At 42.6% G+C, this 21,727-nt stretch overlaps 1 non-coding gene across 1 annotated transcript; it reads left to right on the plus strand.

Moving 5' to 3' along the window:
- Positions 1-21,269: 21,269 nt before the first annotated feature.
- On the plus strand, positions 21,270-21,342 carry TRNAV-AAC (transfer RNA valine (anticodon AAC)). The gene has a single exon. It is a non-coding gene; the product is annotated as a tRNA-Val (tRNA).
- The last annotated feature ends 385 nt before the right edge of the window (positions 21,343-21,727 follow it).

Raw genomic sequence — 21,727 nt, forward strand, 5'->3', positions numbered from 1 at the left:
AAGTGGAGAATAAGTGGAGAATAAGTGGAGAAAAAGTGGAGAAAAAGTGGAGAAAAGGTGGAGAAAAAGTGGAGAATAAGTGGAGAATAAGTGGAGAAAAAAATGGAGAAAAAGTGGAGAAAAAGTGGAGAAAAAAATGGAGAAAAAGTGGAGAAAAAGGGGAGAATAAGTGGAGAATAAATGGAGAAAAAGTGGAGAATAAGTGGAGAAAAAGGGGAGAAAAAGTGGAGAAAAAAATGGAGAAAAAGTGGAGAATAAATGGAGAAAAAGTGGAGAAAAAGTGGAGAATAAGTTGAGAAAAAGGGGAGAAAAAGTGGAGAAAAAGTGGAGAAAAGGTGGAGAAAAAGTGGAGAATAAGTGGAGAAAAAGTGGAGAAAAAAATGGAGAAAAAGTGGAGAATAAGTGGAGAAAAAGTGGAGAAAAAGTGGAGAAAAAGTGGAGAAAAAGTGGAGGAAAAAGTGGAGAAAAAGTGGAGAAAAAAATGGAGAAAAAGTGGAGAAAAAGTGGAGAAAAAGTGGAGAAAAAGTGGAGAAAAAAATAGAGAAAAAGTGGAGAAAAAGTGGAGAAAAAGTGGAGAATAAGTGGAGAAAAGTGGAGAATAAGTGGAGAAAAAGTGGAGAAAAAGTAGAGAAAAAGTGGAGAAAAAGTGGAGAAAAAAATGGAGAAAAAGTGGAGAAAAAGTGGAGAATAAATGGAGAAAAAGTGCAGAAAAAGTGGAGAAAAAAATGGAGAAAAAGTGTAGAAAAAGGGGAGAATAAGTGGAGAATAAATGGAGAAAAAGTGGAGAATAAGTGGAGAATAAGTGGAGAAAAAGTGGAGAATAAGTGGAGAAAAAGTGGAGAATAAGTGGAGAAAAAGTGGAGAAAAAGTGGAGAAAAAAATGGAGAAAAAGTGGAGAATAAATGGAGAAAAAGTGGAGAATAAGTGGAGAATAAGTGGAGAAAAAGTGGAGAAAAAGTGGAGAAAAAGTGGAGAAAAAGTGGAGAAAAGGTGGAGAAAAAGTGGAGAATAAGTGGAGAAAAAAATGGAGAAAAAGTGGAGAAAAAAATGGAGAAAAAGTGGAGAAAAATGGGAGAATAAGTGGAGAATAAATGGAGAAAAAGTGGAGATCAAGTGGAGAAAAAGTGGAGAATAAGTGGAGAAAAAGGGGAGAAAAAGTGGAGAAAAACATGGAGAAAAAGTGGAGAAAAAGTGGAGAAAAAGTGGAGAATAAGTGGAGAAAAAGTGGAGAATAAGTGGAGAAAAAGTGGAGAAAAAGTGGAGAAAAAGTGGAGAAAAAGTGGAGAAAAGGTGGAGAAAAAGTGGAGAAAAAGTGGAGAAAAAAATGGAGAAAAAGTGGAGAATAAGTGGAGAAAAAGTGGAGAATAAGTGGAGAAAAAGTGGAGAAAAAGTGGAGAAAAAGTGGAGAAAAAGTGGAGAAAAAGTGGAGGAAAAAGTGGAGAAAAAGTGGAGAAAAAGTGGAGAAAAAAATGGAGAAAAAGTGGAGAAAAAGTGGAGAAAAAAATGGAGAAAAAGTGGAGAATAAATGTAGAAAAAGTGGAGAAAAAGTGGAGAAAAAGTGGAGAAAAAGTGGAGAAAGAGTGGAGAAAAAGTGGAGAAAAAGTGGAGAAAAAGTGGAGAAAAAGTGGAGCACCCTTTGGTGCTTTTCATGTGGCACTAAGGGGTGCTTAGCTTTGTATTTAGCCAAAAAAATGAAAAAAAAATGACGTAGGGTTCCCCCTAGTTTTGTAGCCAGCTAGGGTAAAGCAGACGGCTGCAGCCTGCAGACCACAGCTGGCAACCTCACCTTGGCTGGTAATCCAAAACTGAGGGCACCCCACGCTGTTATTTTAAATTAAATAAATAATTAAAAAAAAAAAAACTCTCCCCAGCCTAAAAATAGCAGGCCGCAGCCGCCCCAGAAGTGGCGCATCCATTAGATGCGCCAATCCTGGTGCTTCGCCCCAGCTCATCCCGCGCCCAGGTGCGGTGGCAAATGGGGTAATATATGGGGTTAATACCAGATGTGTAATGTCACCTGGCATCAAGCCCTGAGGTTGGTGAGGTCAGGCGTCTATCAGATACCCGACATCACCAACCCAGTCAGTAATAAAAAAAAATAGACGACAAACACATTTTTATTTGAAAAAACACTCCCCAAAACATTCCCTCTTTAACCAATTTATTAGAAAGAAAAACAAATCCAGGTCTGGTGTAATCCAAGGGGTTGCCATGACGATCCACACTGTCCCAGTCAATGAAGAGCAGGATGTTCCCCATTGGCTGGGAGAGCAATGCAGTGACCTGAGCTAACATCAATGGGTCAGCCCAGGTCACTGCAGGGCATGACAAGTGCTGCTGTCAGCGAGGTACATTACCTGCGCTGATCTCCAGCACACTGACAGCCCCTGTCACTGAGGTCAATGACCGGCGCCTTCACATCAAGTATCGCAAGAGGTCCGTGACGTCACCGCCAGTGTCAGTCTCGGGTCGGAAGCGATAGGTGATGTGACAAGCGGCGGCCATGGAGGACAGTGACAGCGCTGAGGTCGGGATGGCGGGACTTCATCGCCGCAGGTAAGCCGAGCGGGGGGGGTTGCATGTGTGAGAGTGTGTGTGTGTGTGCGTGTGTGTATATGTATGTATACATGCCGCGGGCAGGAGGGGGCGGAGCGAGCTGAGCGGCAAGTGTGGGCTTCCTGCACGTAACTAAGATAAACATCGGGTTACTAACCAAAGCGCTTTGCTTGGATACCCGATGTTTATCTTGGTTACCAGCTTGTGGCAGGCTGCCAGCTGGCTCCTGCACACTGTAGCTGTAAAGAGCCCTGCTTTTTGCTGCTAGAACCGTTCTCGAACATATCTAGAACTATCGAGCTTTTGCAAAAAGCTCGAGTTCTAGTTCGATCTCGAACAGCCCCAAAAATCACTCGAGCCCCGAACTGGAGAACCTCGAACTGCGAACCGCGCTCAACTCTATTCATTAACCAAAAACACTTTTCTTCAGCAATAAAAAGGCCCCGTCAGTCACAATTTTTCTCTGCTAGCCAATAGTTTCATAGTGTAGCGGTCATCACGTCTGCTTAACATGCAAAATGTCCTAGGTTCAATCCCCAGTAAAACCAATCTCTTCATGGTGTTGAAATAAGTGTTTCACCTGAAACGTGTAGCGCTGGTCATGTTTTTCATTGTATCTGCGTGATGAATTAAAGACCTTGGTTTCTCTGCCTGAAGAGCTGGACATCCTTTCTTTTTTATTTGCAATACTAGGCTATGGCAGTGCCTGTCTGTGCTCCAGGGGACAACCAGGAGTGTGCCTACACACGGTGAGCTGATATATATTACTGGATTATTTTCTGCCTTTCGGGACTCCCGTGGCTTTGCTTTCCATACTAATTGAGCATAGAACGTTGTTACCTTTCTGGACTTAACCCATTTTGTTCATCTAACCAGTAAGATGAATGGCCGTAGCCAACGACTAGATAAAGCTAAGTTACTATTTGGTGCTACAAACACGCATGCACCTGCCATTTCTGCATCAAGCGATGAATCTGTGAAAATATTGCAAAAATTGGCAGAAAAAGAAAATAGAATTTGGTGGAATGTAACCACCTTAAAGAACTATGCTGAAAAGTCTATTATTCCAAGGGGCTTACGCCTGAAAAAAATTCCCAACACAGTCTATTCTGAAGAATTTGTCTCCAAATGGAATGTTTTATTATCTTTTTGCTCTCTGAAGCTCATGGGTCTAATTATCGAACATGAAGAGATCACACTTAAAGAGACCCAGACAAGTTTGGATGAAGCAAAATCTACATTTAAATCTACTGTTTCGGAAGAAGATTTTCTGGAAACTATTAATCGCATACAAGTATCTGTTGATAAAATTGAATCAAGTATTATGCACATGAAAAAACGCAAGCTTAATAGGGACTTACATGACTATTCATCTAACCAAGTCTATGAATGGGGCAGATGGGAGAATGCAAATAAATGGAAAAGCCCGCGCTCCATACTAAAAACTCCCAAAATGAAATCTAAAGTCTCATTTGGTTCCTCTGATCTGGACACTTCTATGGGATACACTACTGATGAATCATCTGTTGAATCAACATTTCAACCTTCAAAAAACTACTACAGAAAACAGAAAAATTTCAAAAGAAATGTAGAAGAGGAGGTAGGAAGCATAAATCCAAAAGGTTATGCCCTACGTCCAAAAAGGACTTAGACCTAGATGCCAATTTTGATGTCATTAATTTGTCGTCACATAATGTGTCAGAAACACAAAGAGCACTTCTTGCACTAGGTTTAAATTTTGCCCCAACCGACAATTTTGATTTTTTTTGGTACATTGTGTGATATCAATAGATTTGTTCGTAATGCTGTTATAAAGAAGAGGCTGATGCACAATTAAACACTAATAAGGGAACAATAGGAGGCAATCACAAACACATAAAAACACATTATAAATGTACACATACAGTTAATAAACATTGCCATAACACTTACCGGTCCCCGCGATCCCTCCTGCACTCTGTCTCCTGCCGCTATTCCATTCGATGATCGCTGAATCCTCCCGGTAACCAGCACTGCCAGCAGTGATGCAGGACCTATCATGACGTGAAAAATAGCCATGTGACCAGTCAGGTGCCTGTTATCTCATTGGCTACAGACTGGTCACATGACTATGACGCGTCATGTAGAACCTGTCATTGCATATCTGTTACAGGGTGCTCTAGCTCGACTCCCCGCTCTGCTTCCCCGTTCCCTTAAGGTACCGTCACACTAAGCGAAGCTCCAGCGATCCCACCAGCAACCTGGCCTGGCAGGGATTGCTGGAGCCTCGCTACACGGGTTGCTGGTGAGCTGTCACACAGGCAGATCTCACCAGCAACCAGTGACCACAGCCCCCAGCCAGCAGCGACGCGTGGAAGCGATGCTGCACTTGGTAACAAAGGTAAATATCGGGTAACCAACCCGATATTTACCTTGGTTACCAGCGCACACTGCTTAGCGCTGGCTCCCTGCACTCCTAGCCAGAGTGCACATCGGGTTAATTTAACCCGATGTGTAGTCTGGTTATGTATGCAGGGGGCTGGCACTGGCAGCGTGAGAGCAGCGGATGCTGGTAACTACGGTAAACATTGGGTAACCAAGGAAAGGGCTTCTTGCTTACCCGATGTTTACCGTAGTTACCAGCGTCCGCAGAAGCCGGCTCCTGACCGGCTGACACAGCCGGTCAATCACGGAGATCACCGTTGCTATAGCAATGCGCTTGGTAGCAGTGACGGGGACGTCCCGCTACCAGCACGCAGCGGCACCGGAATCACGTGATCGGAGCAGCGTTGCTATGACAACCCGTGCCACCGCTTACAGCCGGGAGCCTGTGGTCACTCTTACAGAGTGATTTCTGCACGGAGCAAAGCGTCTTCCCCCATGCAGCTGTGCTGTTTGATGGAGCAGACAGAGCTGCATGTGTTGAAGGAGAAAGAAGACATAAGAGCAGGATCGTGGAGGGCTGACAAGGGGTAATAAAGATGGAGTCTCTAATGTGTCTGTGTATTTATTTCTATTAAAGTATTTTTTTTCTGTGTGGTGTTTTTTTTAACCCTTTATTGGAGATTCTTAATGGCCGGGTCAAACGTGCCTGACATTAAGAATCTCTGGCTTAATACTGGCTAGTAAAACAAAGCCAGTATTAACTCATGATTACCCAACAAGCCACCCGGCTCCAGGGCTGTTGGAAGAGTTGGATACAGCGCCAGATGATGGCGCTTCTATGAGAGCGCCATTTTCTGGGGCGGTTGCGGACTGCAATTCGCAGCAGAGGGGCCCAGAAACCTCGGGATAACCTGTGCTGTGGATTCCAATCCCCAGCTGCCTTGTTGTACCCGGCTGGACACAAAAATGGGGCGAAGCCCACGTCGTTTATTTGTTTTTTTTTAATTATTTCATAAAATTCATAAATTAATTAAAAAACGGGCTTCCCTATATTTTTAGTTCCCAGCCGGGTACAAATAGGCAGCTGGGGGTTACGGGCAGCCCGTACCTGCCTGCTGTATCTGGCTAGCATACAAAAATATGGCGAAGCCCACGTCATTTTTTTTGTAGTTTTTTGGCAAAAAAAAATAACAAATGCTTCCCTGGATTTTCCATTGCCAGTGAAGGTAACACCAAGCAGTGGGGGTTAGCAGCCAGTAGCTGCTTGGATTACCCTTAGCTAGCAGTACAAAAAATGCAGCAGGAGCCCATATATATTTTTTGAATTATTTATTTAAATAACTAAAAACAAAAAGGGTTTCCCTGTATTTTGATTGCCTGACATGACAGTGCTGTAAAAATAAATCTTTAAAAAAATGACATAGCGCTCCGCGGTATTTTTGATTCTCAGTGCAGATAAAGCAGACAGCAATGGGTTGCCACCCCCATCTGCCTGGCGTTACCTTGGTTGGCAATCAAAATACAGGGAAGCCCATCAATTTTTTTTATTTAAAAAAATAGTTAAAAAAAAAAGATGTTGGGTCCCCCCATTTTTGATAGCCAGCTTGTTACGGGGGGACCGGCAGATTAGGACCAGGGGGTATATATCCTAATCGCCAGTCGGGGCCCACCGTGCTCTAGATGACAAAGGAGCTGCTGGCACCTGAGGGTTAGGCGGAGCCTATAGAGCTGGATGGCTCTGAGATAACCCAGGAACTCTGGGAACCGGTCACGTGTGTTGGGACACGTCAGACCGGACGACAACCCGATTAGCGTTTTGGTGCACCTAGCGCTACACCAACCACGTGTGCAGGAAACATGTCAGGCCGGGTGGTAACCAGGTAGCGTTGACCGGAAGACCGCCACGAAAGCGCCCTGTTGGCCACGTGTGTAGGACACATCAGGCCGAGCGGTCCTCCGATTAGCGTTTCTGGCCAGCTCTCGCCTGGCCACGTGTGTGTAGGACACGTCAGGCCAGATGGGTACACCAGTAGCGCTGACCGGGAAGCCGATGAGGATAAGGAACACCCTGTTAACTCCACAGGGGTCCTGGGGTACGCTGTCCGTGCGCGTAGGGGACACAACCGGACAGGTGGCGCAGCAGGTGCGTTGTCCGTGTGCGTAGGGGGCACAATTGGACAGGTGGCGCAGCAGGTGCGTTGTCCATGTGCGTAGGAGGCACAATTGGACAGGTGGCGCAGCAGGTGCGTTGTCCGTGTGCGTAGGGGGCACAATCGGACAGGAAGCACAACAGCCGCAGCCCAGTTAACGCCACTGGGCTGCTATAGCAAGACTGGAACGGCAGGAGGGAAGCACGGCGCCTGACCCTGATGTGCCGAGCCACGAATCTCGGCGTGACAGGCACCGTTCGCCTAACCTTACCTACCGCTTCCCAACATAGGCTTATGCCGCAATGAGGCTCTAACATGGAGGTGTGCTCTGACTGAGCAAAAGTGAAGACTGCGCACCTCCATGTTGTCTCCAGCCCCTTTTATAACCTGGGTCCGCCCCAAACCCAGGGTGGAACCACCAAGGTCCAATAGCAGAGTGCCATGTCATCAGTGACGTCACATGCGACCTATCCGGAACTGCCACGTCATTGATGACCTCATGGCAGCCACGCCCCAAACACTTCACCAGTCATCGTCTGATGACCAATACTGAGGTGCCAGATCATAGGGGTGGGCCTCTGCGAGCCAGTCCGGAGTTGCCACGTCATCAGGACACCTGACACCCTCTGCCCTATCAGGGCCTGCCACCTCACGGACATTCTCAGTGAGGTCCTTACCGGACCTAGCCTCTGGTGCACTAAGTGCCTGAGCATGCCCAGTAGCCTGAGCAACAGGCTCAGAAAGCAGACTATCAGTTTGAGCATGCTCAGTAAGCACATCCCAGCACTTAGACACAGCACGAAGTCCAAGTACCTGTGCAAAGAGGCTGTTAGGGTTAATTGTGGGAGCATGCTCAGTAGCCTGAACTGAGGACTTAGTCTCAGACATAACACAATCAGGCTGAGCATGCTCACTAGGCAAAACACCGGGCTTAAACTCTGGCTGAGGTAAATCGGCGCACGCATGCGCACTAGCCGCCTGACCACACTTAGACGTGGTGGAAGGAACAGCCAACTGAACGACCCGAGGCACAGCCAAGAACGGCAGCCGACGCCTGGGCACAACAGGAACCGCAGCAGGCTGCTTGTGGCTATGGCGGCGCCGGTTTGTAACACAGCTAGGGTAAAGCAGATGGCAGTAGCCTGAAAACCACAGCTGGCAGCTTTACTGTGGTTGGGAATCCAATGTGGAGGTCACCCCAGGCTCTTTTTTTATAATTATTTTATAAATAATAATAATTACAAAAAAAAAGTAGGGTCCCCCCCAAATTGGATCACCAGCCAAGGTAAAGCGGACAGCTGTGGTCTGGTATTCTCAGGGTGGGAAGGTCCATAGTTATTGGGCCTTCACAGCCTAAAAATAGCAGGCCACAGGCACCCTAGACGTGGCACATCCACTAGATGCGCCAATCCTGGCGCTTCACCACAGCTCATCCCGTGCCCTGGTGCAGTGGCAAACGGGGTAATAAATGGGGTTGATACTAGTTGTAAAGTCACCTGACATCAAGCCCAGCAGTTTGTGATGTCATGGCATCTGTCAGATACCTGACATCACAAACTGTCAGTACTAACAAAAAAAATAAAAAAAAAAATGTATTTGAAAGAAAACTCCTCAAAACATTCCCTCTTTCACAAATTTATTGTAAGGAAAAAACAGGAACGTATCCCCCATTTTCTAGGAGTGCAGACCCTCCATGTGAGGAGTGTGGGTGCAATGAATCTGCACCCACTCTCCCCGGGTCCACAGCAGCAGAGTCCATGTCGTAACGGTTGCTACCAAAGCTGCAATGCCCTGCTCATGAGGTAAGGGCATGCCTAATCAGGAGAACTATTCTACATTTCCAAATCTTGGTATTTGCTGATATTATTGCTATTCCACCTACTATATATTGGGGATAGGATCTTGGAGATGGAATACCCCTTTAAGTCCAGTTATCCAGCTGAATGAATACTAAACAACAGAGCTCGTTATTTAGATGTGTTTTCTTGTGGCGTATAACGGACTCTCATGTTTGGTAGTCGTTCAGCAGGGCAACTATAAAATCAAATGCCTCCATTTGGAAATGTAGTATATAGCTCTCCTGATCAACTATGTTCCTTACCTCATGAACAGGGCATTGCAGTAATAATAATAATTTATTCATTTATTTAGCGCTATTAATTCCATTGCACTTTGCATACATTGGGAACACTGTCCCCATTGGGGCTCACAATCTAAATTCCCTATCTGTATGTCTTTGGAGTGTGGGAGGAAACCAGAGTACCCAGAGGAAACCCACACAAACACAGGAAGAACATACAAACTCCTTGCAGATGGTGTTGTTGGTGGGAATTGAACCCAGTACTTCAGTGCTGCAAGACTGCAGTGCTAACCACTGAGCCACCATGCCGCCCATTTAGCTTACAGATGCATAACCACCACTCACTGTGTCTGAACACAGGAACTTGAGCTGACAGCCGCTCTGTGCATGCGGCAGCGTCTATTGTGAAGGAGAGGGCCGCGGGGGATCAACACTGCACAGGTACCGTGGGACACCGGGGAACACCGGTGGGGTTATAGGGGGTGACCTAGCAGGGCCTGGGGAGGAGTTTTCTGTCGCATGTGTCATGGCACATGTGACAGAAATCAGAAGAGTAGGGTGAATGTGGCCGGCGCGCTGCTGTGCGCGCGGCCATCTTGGATTTCTGGGAGGGCATCAGGGGGGGCACTTTGGCGACACCGGGGGACCGGAGGGGACCGGGTAGGAGATTTATCATGTTTGTTCATGCCAGATGGGAGATAAATAATTTTTTACCGACACTGTCATTTACTGTAACGTGATCATCAGTGTACGGTGTATACCTGTAATCACGTGAGCGGGGACCGGAAAAACCATCCTGAATCAGGATCTCCAGGATCTCAGCTACGCCTGAAACCCTGGAGATTTTGTGACGCTGGGGGGCGCTATTCACTTATTTCTGCCTGCTGTTTATAAACGGCAGATCAGAATAAGGCTACATTAACATGACCGATCCATTTTTGCGGTCTGCAAAAAACAGTCCTTTTTTCATGGGTGCATCCGTGTGGCATCCGTTTCCGTTCCGTAGACGGTCCGTATGTCATCTGTTTGTCATCCGTGTGCCTTCTGTTTTTTTTGCGTACTGCAAAAAAACTGAAGGAGGGAAAATACATAAATTTACCCAGGATAAATAGCTTCAACATACATGAGGCGGTCACATGTTCACTCCAGTGCCATTTTCTACTGCTTTTCACAGCGTAGAGCGCTCTGGTGATTTTACAGTGCTTGTACACTTTATATCAGTCTTTTCTGTCATTATAATGGCAGAAAGACACATAATGTCCCACTCTCCTGCATTTTGTAATTTTGCACCCTTTGGTGCCTTTCATGTGGCACTAAGGGGTGCTTAGCTTTGTATTTAGCCAAAAAAATGAAAAAAAAATGACGTAGGGTTCCCCCTATTTTTGTAGCCAACTAGGGTAAAGCAGACGGCTGCAGCCTGCAGACCACAGCTGGCAGCTTCACCTTGGCTGGTAATCCAAAACTGAGGCACCCCACGCTGTTATTTTAAATTAAATAAATAATTAAATAAAAAAAAAACACGTAGGGGTCCCCCCAAAATTGGATCACCAGCCAAGGTAAAGCAGACAGCTGGGGTCTGATATTCTCAGACTAGGGAGGTCCATGGTTATTGGACTCTCCCTAGCCTAAAAATAGCAGGCCGCAGCCGCCCCAGAAGTGGCACATCCATTAGATGCGCCAATTCTGGTGCTTCGCCCCAGCTCATCCCGTGCCCTGGTGCGGTGGAAAATGGGGTAATATATGGGGTTAATACCAGTGTGTAATGTCACCTGGCACCAAGCCCTGGGGTTGGTGAGGTCAGGCGTCTATCAGATACCCGACATCACCAACCCAGTCAGTAATAAAAAAAAATAGACGACAAACACATTTTTATTTGAAAAAAGACTCCCCAATACATTCCCTCTTTAACCAATTTATTAGATAGAAAAACAAATCCAGGTCTAGTGTAATCCAAGGGGTTCCCATGACGATCCAAACTGTCCCAGTCAATGAAGAGCAGGATGTTCCCCATTTGCTGGGAGAGCAGTGCAGTGACCTGAGCTAACATCAATGGGTCAGCCCAGGTCATTGCAGGGGATGACAAGTGCTGCTGTCAGCGAGGTACATTACCTGCGCTGATCTCCTGCACACTGACTTCAATCATCTTCACAGCCAAGTATCGCGAGCGGCTCGTGACGTCACCGCTAGTCAGTCTCGGGTCGGAAGAGAGAGAAGGTGATGTGACAAGCGGCGGCTATGGAGGACAGTGACAGCGCTGAGGTCGGGACTTCATCACCGCAGGTAAGCCGAGCGGGACCATGTGTGCAGAGTGCCAGGTGAGCGGAGCCTAGCGGGGTAATGTGTGCAGAGTGCCAGGTGGGCGGAGCCTAGCGGGACCATGTGTGCAGAGTGCCAGGTGGGCGGAGCCTAGCGGGACCATGTGTGCAGAGTTCCAGGTGGCGGAGCCTAGCGGGGCAATGTGTGCAGAGTGCCAGGTGGGCAGAGCCATGTGTGCAGAGTGCCAGGTGGGCGGAGCCTAGCGGGACCATGTGTGCAGAGTGCCAGGTGGGCGGAGCCTAGCGGGACCATGTGTGCAGAGTGCCAGATGGGCGGAGCCTAGCGGGACCATGTGTGCAGAGTGACAGGTGGGCGGAGCCAAGCGGGGTAATGTGTGCAAAGTGCCAGATGGGCGGAGCCTAGCATAGCCATGTGTGCAGAGTGCCAGGTGGGCGGAGCCTAGCGGGGTAATGTGTGCAGAGTTCCAGGTGGGCGGAGCCTAGCGGTACCATGTGTGCAGATTGTCAGGTGGGCGGAGCCTAGCAGGACCATGTGTGCAGAGTGCCAGGTGGGCGGAGCCATGTGTGCTGGCGGCGGAGTGCGAAGTGGGTGGAGCCTAGCGGGGTCATATGGCGCTGAGGACGTCAGTGTCGTGGACTGCTTGGCTGGGGACAGGTGAGTGTGAGTGTGTGTGTACAGGCCGCGTGCAGGAGGGGGCGGAGTGAGCTGAGCAGGGAAGTGTGGGCTTCCTGCACACGTAACTAGGATAAATATCGGGTTACTAACCAAAGCGCTTTGCTTGGATACCCGATGTTTATCTTGGTTACCAGCTTCTGGCAGGCTGCCAGTGATGGCTCCTGCACACTAGCTGCAAAAAGCCCTGCTTTTTGCTGCTAGAACCGTTCTCGAACGTAACTAGAACTATCGAACTTTAGCAAAAAGCTCGCGTTTTAGTTCGTTCTAGAACACCCCCCAAAATCACTCGAACCGCGAACTGGAGAACCGCGAACCACGATCAACTCTACTGTTAATAAACGAACATTTGCAACATGTAGGTCTGCTTCTGCAATGTGGAACTTTTAAGTCTGCTTCATACTACCTGCGATCGTGTGATTCACAATGATCCTATTGGTAGTAGGGTGTGTTCATGTCCCTAGAAAAAAGCTTGGGGCTTATCTCCCAGTGTTCACAACAGAAGTTCTCCCATGTGAAGTTTATGGATGATCGTGCTACAGTCTTAATGGCACTGATTACAACTTGCGGCTTTGATCTGTTAGTGCTAATCTTATAGTTTGCCATGGAGGTGTACAGCCGATTTTCCACACACTGAGTTAAACAAAAGCAATACTTATCACAGATAACAGCTTGACATGAATGGCTGCAATTTAAAATACAATCTCAACAACCTTTGCTTACTATTAATTGTACTTTGTATTATATCTAGGCAGACACAGCCAAAAAATAATCAAAAAAATCACCAAATAAATTATTAAAATTTTAAGAACTGATAATTTTTTTTCTCAATACGAATCCAGTATTATAGATGAGCTACATAGAATTGGGTAGTTTTCAGAAATATATTCAACAAAAGCATGATTACCAACTGCACATAAATGTAGGACATCATTCAATTTAAAGAACATTTTGTTTTTGAATTAAATCTTATATAAGGTGTCACTATTAAATAATTAAAAAAAAAAGGGAAAAATCACAGAAAAAAACAATTATTTCCATGTGCAGGTTTATAGGTGTCATTTTAATTGTGCATGTTTATGTATATTTATATACTAATATGTGCGTATATTTTCAAGTATGCATATTTGCACTGTATATTGGCGCACCATAACCAGTATGCTGTAATATATATCTATATTTAGTCCAGATATTTTTAAGAAAATCCAAAAAATCTAAAAAAAATCTTGTTTGTATTATATTATAATCATTATGGAAGCCTGACTTAAAATGTGTATGGTGCTCAAGTGTTCTAAACACCTGCTTTGACAATTGTATATAAACTCTGTAGCGCCTCCTTTCCAGCATCATGATTAAGGGTGAGTTTTACACCTAAAACGCGTAGTGCTGGCCATGTATTTCGTTGTATCTGCATGATGAATTAAAGACCTTGGTTTCTCTGCCTGAAGAGCTGGACATCCCTTCTTTTTTATCTGCAATACTAGGCTGTGGTAGTGCCTGTCCGTGCTCCAGGGGACAACCAGGAGTGAGCCTACACACGGTGAGCGGTGAGCTGATATAAATTACTGATTGAAATAAAACCCTATCAACCTGCAATATATGAAGTTCTTGGCTTTGTTGCCGAATGACGGGATGTTTTGGCTTCCATCACCAACAGAGATACGAATTTTTTTTTTTCCCCTGGCGGTCAAAACTCGTCTCCAATTGCCATTGCTTTGCAGGATTTCACAGGTTTCATAGTGTAACGGTCATCACGTCTGCTTTACACAGAAGGTCCTGGGTTCAATCCCCAGTGAAACCAATCTGTTTTCGGTGTTGAAGCAATTTCCTATCGACTTGTAATATATGAAATTCTTGGTTTCGTTGCCAAATGACAATACATTTTGGCTTCCATCACCAAGAGAACTACGATTTTGGGTTTCTTTTTTATTGACCATTTTAGCAGAAAGCATAATCCCATATTATAAAAATCCTGTTTGTTTCAAAAAATATAGTTCCCATAAATACAAAAGCAAAAGACCAAACTATGTAGAAAAAAGTAACACTTTCAATATAAACTTCAATTTAAGCAAAATCCCTTTGTAGGAATAAAACTGGTAAAATATGTAATAAAAATTGTAAATGTTTCATTAACCAAAAATACTTTCCTTCAGCAATAAAAAGGCCCCGTCAGTCACAATTCTGCTCTGCTTGCCAATACACAGTAATTTTCCTTCAGGTTTGATAGTGTACTGGTCATCACGTCTGCTCAACACGCAGAAGGTCCAGGGTTCAGTCCCTAGTAAAAACAAGACGATTTCGCTGTTGAAGTAATTTGCTATCAACCTGTAATATATAAAATTCTTGGTTTTGTTGCCAAATGACAATACATTTTGGCTTCCATGACCAAGAAAACTACGATTTTGGGTTTCTTTTTTATTGACCATTTTAGCAGAAAGCATAATCCCATATTATAAAAATCCTGTTTGTTTCAAAAAATATAGTTCCCATAAATACAAAAGCAAAAGACCAAACTATGTAGAAAAAAGTAACACTTTCAATATAAACTTCAATTTAAGCAAAATCCCTTTGTAGGAATAAAACTGGTAAAATATGTAATAAAAATTGTAAATGTTTCATTACCAAAAATACTTTCCTTCAGCAATAAAAAGGCCCCGTCAGTCACAATTCTGCTCTGTTTGCCATTACACAGTAACTTTCCATCAGGTTTCATAGTGTAGTGGTAATCACGTCTGCTTAACACGCAGAAGGTCCTTGGTTCAATCCCCAGTGAAACCAATCTGTTCTTGGTGTCGAAATAATACCCTATCCAACTACAATATATGAAGTTCTTGGCATTGTTGCCGAATGACGGGATGTTTTGGCTTCCATCACCAATAGAACTACGAATTATTTTTTTTTTCCCCTGGTGGTCAAAACTCGTCTCTAATTGCCATTACTTTGCAGGATTTCACAGGTTTCAAAGTGTTGTAGTCATCACGTCTGCTTCACACGCAGAAGGTCCTGGGTTCAAACCCCAGTAAAACCAATCTGTTCTTGGTGTTAAAAAAATACCCTATCCAACTACAATACATAAAGTTCTTGGCTTTGTTGCCGAATGACGGGATGTTTTGGCTTCCATAACCAACAGAACAAGGAATTTTTTTTTTTTTTCCTGGCAGTCAAAACTCGTCTCTAATAGCCATTACTTTGCAGGATTTCACAGATTTTAAAGTGTGGTGGTCATCAAGTCTGCTTCACATGCAGAACGTTCTGTGTTCAATCCTCAGTGAAACCAATCAGTTTTCGGTGTTGAAGTAATTTCTTATCAACCTGTAAAGTATGAAATTCTTGGTTTCGTTGCCAAATGACAATACATTTTCCCTTCTATCACAAGGAGAACTACGATTTTGGGTTTCTTTTTTATTGAACATTTTAGCAGAAAACATAATCCCATATTATAAGAAAACCTGTTTGTTTCAAAATATATAGTTCCCATAAATACAAAAGCAAATGACTAAGCTATGTAGAAAAAAGTAACACATTCAATGTAAACTTCAATTTAAGCAAAATCCCTTTGTAGGAATAAAACTGGTAAAATATGTAATAAAAATTGTAAATGTTTCATTAACCAAAAATACTTTCCTTCAGCAATAAAAAGGCCCCGTCAGTCACAATTCTGCTCTGCTTGCCAATACACAGTAATTTTCCATCAGGTTTCATAGTGTACTGGTCATCACGTCTGCTCAACACGCAGAAGGTCCTGGGTTCAATCCCTAGTAAAAACAAGACGATTTCGCTGTTGAAGTAATTTGCTATCAACCTGTAATATATAAAATTCTTGGTTTTGTTGCCAAATGACAATACATTTTGGCTTCCATCACAAAGAGAACTACGATTTTGGGTTTCTTTTTTATTGTCCATTTTAGCAGAAAACATAATCCCATATTATAAAAATCCTGCTTGTTTCAAAATATATAGTTCCCATAAATACAAAAGCAAACGACTAAACTGTGTAGAAAAAAGTAACACATTCAATGTAAACTTCAATTTAAGCAATATCCCTTTGTAGGAATAAAGCTGGTAAAATATGTAATAAAAATTGTAAATGTTTAATTAACCTAAAATGCTTTCCTTCAGCAATAAAAAGGCCCTGTCAGTCTCAATTCTGCTCTGCTAGCCAATGCACAGTAACTTTGCATAAGGTTTCATAGTGTATTGGTCATCATGTCTGCTTAACACTGGTTCAATCCCCAGTAAAAGCAATCTGTTCTTGGTGTTGAAATAATACCCTATCAAACTACAATATATGAAGTTCTTGGCTTTGTTGCCGAATGACGGGATGTTTTGGCTTCCATCACCAACAGAACTACGAATTATTTTTTTTTGCCCCTGGCGGTCAAAACTCGTCTCTAATTGCCATTACTTTGCAGGATTTCACAGGTTCTCTAGTGTGGTGGTCATCAAGTCTGCTTCACATGCAGAACGTTCTGAGTTCAATCCCCAGTGAAACCAATCTTTTTTCGGTGTTGAAGTAATTTGCTCTCAACCTGTAGTATATGAAATTCTTGGTTTCGTTGCCAAATGACAATACATTTTGGCTTCCATCACAAAGAGAACTACAATTTTGGGTTTCTTTTTTATTGTCCATTTTAGCAGAAAACATAATCCCATATTATAAAAATCCTGTTTGTTTCAAAATATATAGTTCCCATAAATACAAAAGCAAATGACTAAACTATGTAGAAAAAAGTAACACATTCAATGTAAACTTCAATTCAAGAAAAATCCCTTTGTAGGAATAAAACTGGTAAAATATGTACCTAAAACCTGTGTTATATGATGACATTGAGGGGAACAGCAACAATGTAGAGTCAGTATGGGTAAATGTACATGGGAAGGGGAATAATGGAAAAATACTAATTGGAGTTTGCTAAAAGCCTCCTAACATACCTCAACAAATAGAGGGTGAAATGCTGGAACAAATTGAAAAGGCAGCTAATAATAATAATCGAGTTCTTATTATGGGGGATTTCAACTATCCAGACATACAGTGGGACATAGAATCTTCTGGTTCTGCTAAAATCTGTAAGTTCTTATCTACTATTCAAGACAATTTCCTCTCTCAGATGGTAGGTGAACCGACCAGGGGAGATAATTTGCTAGATCTAGTCCTGTCAAATAGACCGGATACAATTTCAGATCTACAGGTCCGGGAGCACTTGGGCACCAGTGATCATAATATGGTAAGCTTCAACATAATATTCAATAGAACATTTCAAAGGGGGATGCTAAAACCTGGAATTTTAGGAAAGCTGATTTCAACAAATTAAGGGAAGAGCTTAAATGTAGATTGGGACAAAGTCATAATAACTGGGGATACCGAACATAAATGGGGTAAGTTTAAGGATATACTACTAGAGTCCTGTAAAAAACGTATACCCTCTGGTAATAAAATGTCCAGGAATAAAAAGAAACCACTATGGATAATAAAGACTGTACAAAGTATAATAAAACAAAAACAAAGGGCATTTAAAATCTTAAAGGCTGAGAATACAGAAATAGCATTTCAGAAGTATAAAGATATCAATAGGAAATGTAAAAAAGAAATCAAACAAGCAAAATAAGCTACTGAAACAAAAATCGCCAATGACATTAAAATAAATCCCAAAATCTTTTATAAATACATTAATGCCAAAAGGAAAACAAAGGATAGTATCGGCCCCTTAAAATATAATAACAAGTTAGTTATAGAGGACAAACAAAAGACTGAGATATTAAATAGGCATTTCTCATCTGTATTCACCAAGGAACTGACTGTACCAGGGATCATTCAACAAGTGAAAAATCAAAGTTCACCACCCGATATAATTAATTTAACACAAGATGAAGTACGCCTACGTCTGAGTAAATTAAACATTGACAAATCCCCAGGGCCAGATGGCATTCATCCACGAATATTGAGGGAATTGAGCTCCGTAATCGACAGACCACTGTATCTCATCTTTTTAGACTCACTTGTAACAGGGTTGGTGCCTCAGGATTGGAGGATTGCTGATGTGGTACCGATATTTAGGAAAGGTAAGAGGTAAGCCTGACATCAGTAGTATGCAAAGTTTTTGAGGGCATTTTAAGGGATGACATGCAAAAATATATTGCAGAAAATAATATGATAACTGACAAACAGCATGGATTCATGAAAGATAAGTCGTGTCTAACCAACCTGTTGGGGTTCTATGAGGGGGTAAGTTCAAACCTGGATATTGGTAATGCAGTTGATGTGATTTATTTGGACTTTGCAAAGGCATTTGATACTGTACCATATAATAGCCTTATACTAAAGTTCCAGAAGCAAGGACTAGGGGACACAATATGCAACTGGGTAAGGAATTGGCTAAAAGATAGGAAACAAAGAGTAGTCATAAATGGTACATTCTCTAAATGGGCTATAGTCAGCAGTGGGGTGCCGCAGAGATCTGTGCTTGGACCGATTCTTTTTAATCTCTTTATTAATGACCTTGTGGATGGGATTGATAGTACAGTGTCAGTCTTTGCCGATGACACCAAACTATGTAGGATATTAAAAACTGACCTGGATAGTACAATATTACAAAAAGATCTGGATAAGATGTCAGAATGGGCAGATACTTGGCAAATGAGATTTAATGTTGATAAATGTAAAGTAATGCACCTAGGACGGAGTGATCCTATAGCTGCGAATATATTAAATGGAAGTAAACTCGGGACTACAGAACAGGAGAAGGACTTGGGCATTCTCATTACAAATAAGCTGAGCAGCAGCACTCAATGTCAAGCAGCAGCTGCTAAAGCAAACAATATTTTAGGGTGTATAAAAAGAGAGATTAGATTCCGTGATCCCAACGTATTGTTACCCCTCTATAAATCACTTGTAAGGCCACATCTGGAATACAGGATCCAGTTTTGGGCTCCACATTTTAAAAAGGACATTCAGAAGTTAGAGTCAGTTCAAAGGCGGGCAACTAGACTATTACAAGGAATGGAAGGCCTCCCATATGATGACAGGTTGAAAAAGTTAGATATGTTTAGCTTAGAAAAAAGACGTCTCAGAGGAGATCTCATTTATATGTATAAATACATGTGTGGTCAATATAAAGGACTGGCACATGACTTATTTCTTCCAAAGACAGTACTAAGGACCAGGGGGCACTCACTGCGAGTGGAAGAAAAGCGATTCCAACAGCTAAATAGGAAAGGGTTCTTTACAGTTAGAGCAGTCAGACTGTGGAATGCCCTACCACAAGAGGTAGTAATGGCAGATACTGTAACAGCTTTTAAAAAAGGGCTGGATGATTTCCTCAGTACACAAAACATTGTTGGTTATAAATGACTTAGTGACTAAATGTAGAACTGGTGGAGGAAGGTTGAACTAGATGGACCTAGGTCTTTTTTCAACCTAAGTAACTATGTAACTATGTAACTATTTAACCAAAATTACTTTCCTTCAGCAATAAAAATGCCCCGTCAGTCACAATTCTGCTCTGCTTACCAATACATAGTACCTTTCCGTAAGGTTTCATAGTGTAGTGGTCATCACGTCTGCTTAACATGCAGAAGGTCCTGGGTTCAATCCCCAGTAAAACCAATCTGTTCTTGGTGTTGAAATAATACTTTATCAATCTACAATATATGAAGTTCTTGGCTTTGTTGCCGAATGATGGGATGTTTTAGCTTCCATCATAAACAGAACTACGAATTATTATTTTTTTTCCCCTGGCGGTCAAAACTCGTCTCTAATTGTCTTTACTTTGCAGGATTTCACAGGTTTCAAAGTGTAGTACTCATCACATCTGCTTCACATGCAGAAAGTCCTGGGTTTAATCCCTAGTAAAAACAAGCCGTTTTCGCTGTTGAAGTAATTTGCTATCAACCTGTAATATATAAAATTCTTGGTTTCAGTGCCAAATGACAATACATTTTGGCTTCCATCGCAAAGAGAACTACGATTTTGGGTTTCTTTTTTATTGTCCATTTTAGCAGAAATTATAATCCCATATTATAAAAATCCTGTTTGTTTCAAAATATATAGTTCCCATAAATACAAAAGCAAACGACTAAACTGTGTAGAAAAAAGGAACACGTTCAATGTAAACTTCAAGTTAAGCAATACCCCTTTGTAGGAATAAAACTGGTAAAATATGTAATAAAAATTGTAAATGTTTCTTTACCAAAAACACTTTCCTTCAGCAATAAAAGGCCCCGTCAGTCACAATTCTGCTCTGCTTGCCAATACACAGTAACTTTCCATCAGGTTTCATAGTGTAGTGGGCATCACATCTGCTTAACACGCAGAAGGTCCTGGGTTCAATCCCCAGTGAAACCAATCTATTCTTTGTGTTGAAATAATACCCTATCCAACTACAATATATGAAGTTCTTGGTTTTGTTGCCGAATGAAGGGATGTTTTGGCTTCCATCACGAATAGAGCTACGAATTATTTTTTTTTTCCCCTGGTTATCAAAACTCGTCTCTAATTGCCATTACTTTGCAGGATTTCACAGGTGTCAAAGTGTAGTTGTCATCACGTCTGCTTCACACGCAGAAGGTCCTGGGTTTAATCCCTAGTAAAAACAAGCCGTTTTCGCTGTTGAAGTAATTTGCTATCAAACTGTAATATATAAAATTCTTGGTTTCAGTGCCAAATGACAATACATTTAGGCTTCCATCACAAAGAGAACTACGATTTTGGGTTTCTTTTTTATTGTCCATTTTAGCAGAAAACATAATCCCATTCGATGTAAACTTCAATTTAAGCAATATCCCTTTGTAGGAATAAAACTGGTAAAATATGTAATAAAAATTGTAAATGTTTCATTACCAAAAATACTTTCCTTCAGCAATAAAAAGGCCCCGTTAGTCACAATTCTGCTCTGCTAGCCAATACACAGCAACTTTTCATCAGGCTTCATAGTGTAGTGGTCATCACGTCTGCTTTACACGCAGAAGGACCTGAGTTAAATCCCCAGTGAAACCCATGTGTTCTTGGTGTTGAAATAATACCATATCAACCTGCAATATATATAGTTCTTGGCTTTGTTGCCGAATAACAGGATCTTTTGGCTTCCATCACCAACAGAACTACGAATTATTATTTTTTTTCCCCTGGCGGTCAAAACTCGTCTCTAATTGCCATTACTTTGCAGGCTTTCACAGGTTTCATAGTGTAGTGGTCATCACGTCTGCTTAACACGCAGAAGGTCCTGGGTTCAATCCCCAGTGAAACTAATCTGTTCTTGGTGTTGAAATAATACCCTATCCAATTACAATATATGAAGTTCTTGGCTTTTTTGCCGAATGACGGGATGTTTTGGCTTCCATCACCAACAGAACTACGAATTATTTTTTTTTTCCCCTGGTGGTCAAAACTCGTCTCTAATTGCCATTACTTTGTAGGACTTCACAGGTTTCAAAGTGTAGTAGTCATCACGTCTGCTTCACACGCAGAAGGTCCTGGGTTTAATCCCTGGTAAAAACAAGCCGTTTTCGCTGTTGAAGTAATTTGCTATCAACCTGTAATATATAAAATTCTTGGTTTCAGTGCCAAATGACAATACATTTTGGCTTCCATCACTAAGAGAACTACGATTTTGGGTTTCTTTTTTATTGTCCA

The sequence above is a fragment of the Anomaloglossus baeobatrachus genome, chromosome 2, assembly GCF_048569485.1.
Source record: "Anomaloglossus baeobatrachus isolate aAnoBae1 chromosome 2, aAnoBae1.hap1, whole genome shotgun sequence".
In the NCBI taxonomy this organism is placed as follows: Eukaryota; Metazoa; Chordata; class Amphibia; order Anura; family Aromobatidae; genus Anomaloglossus; species Anomaloglossus baeobatrachus.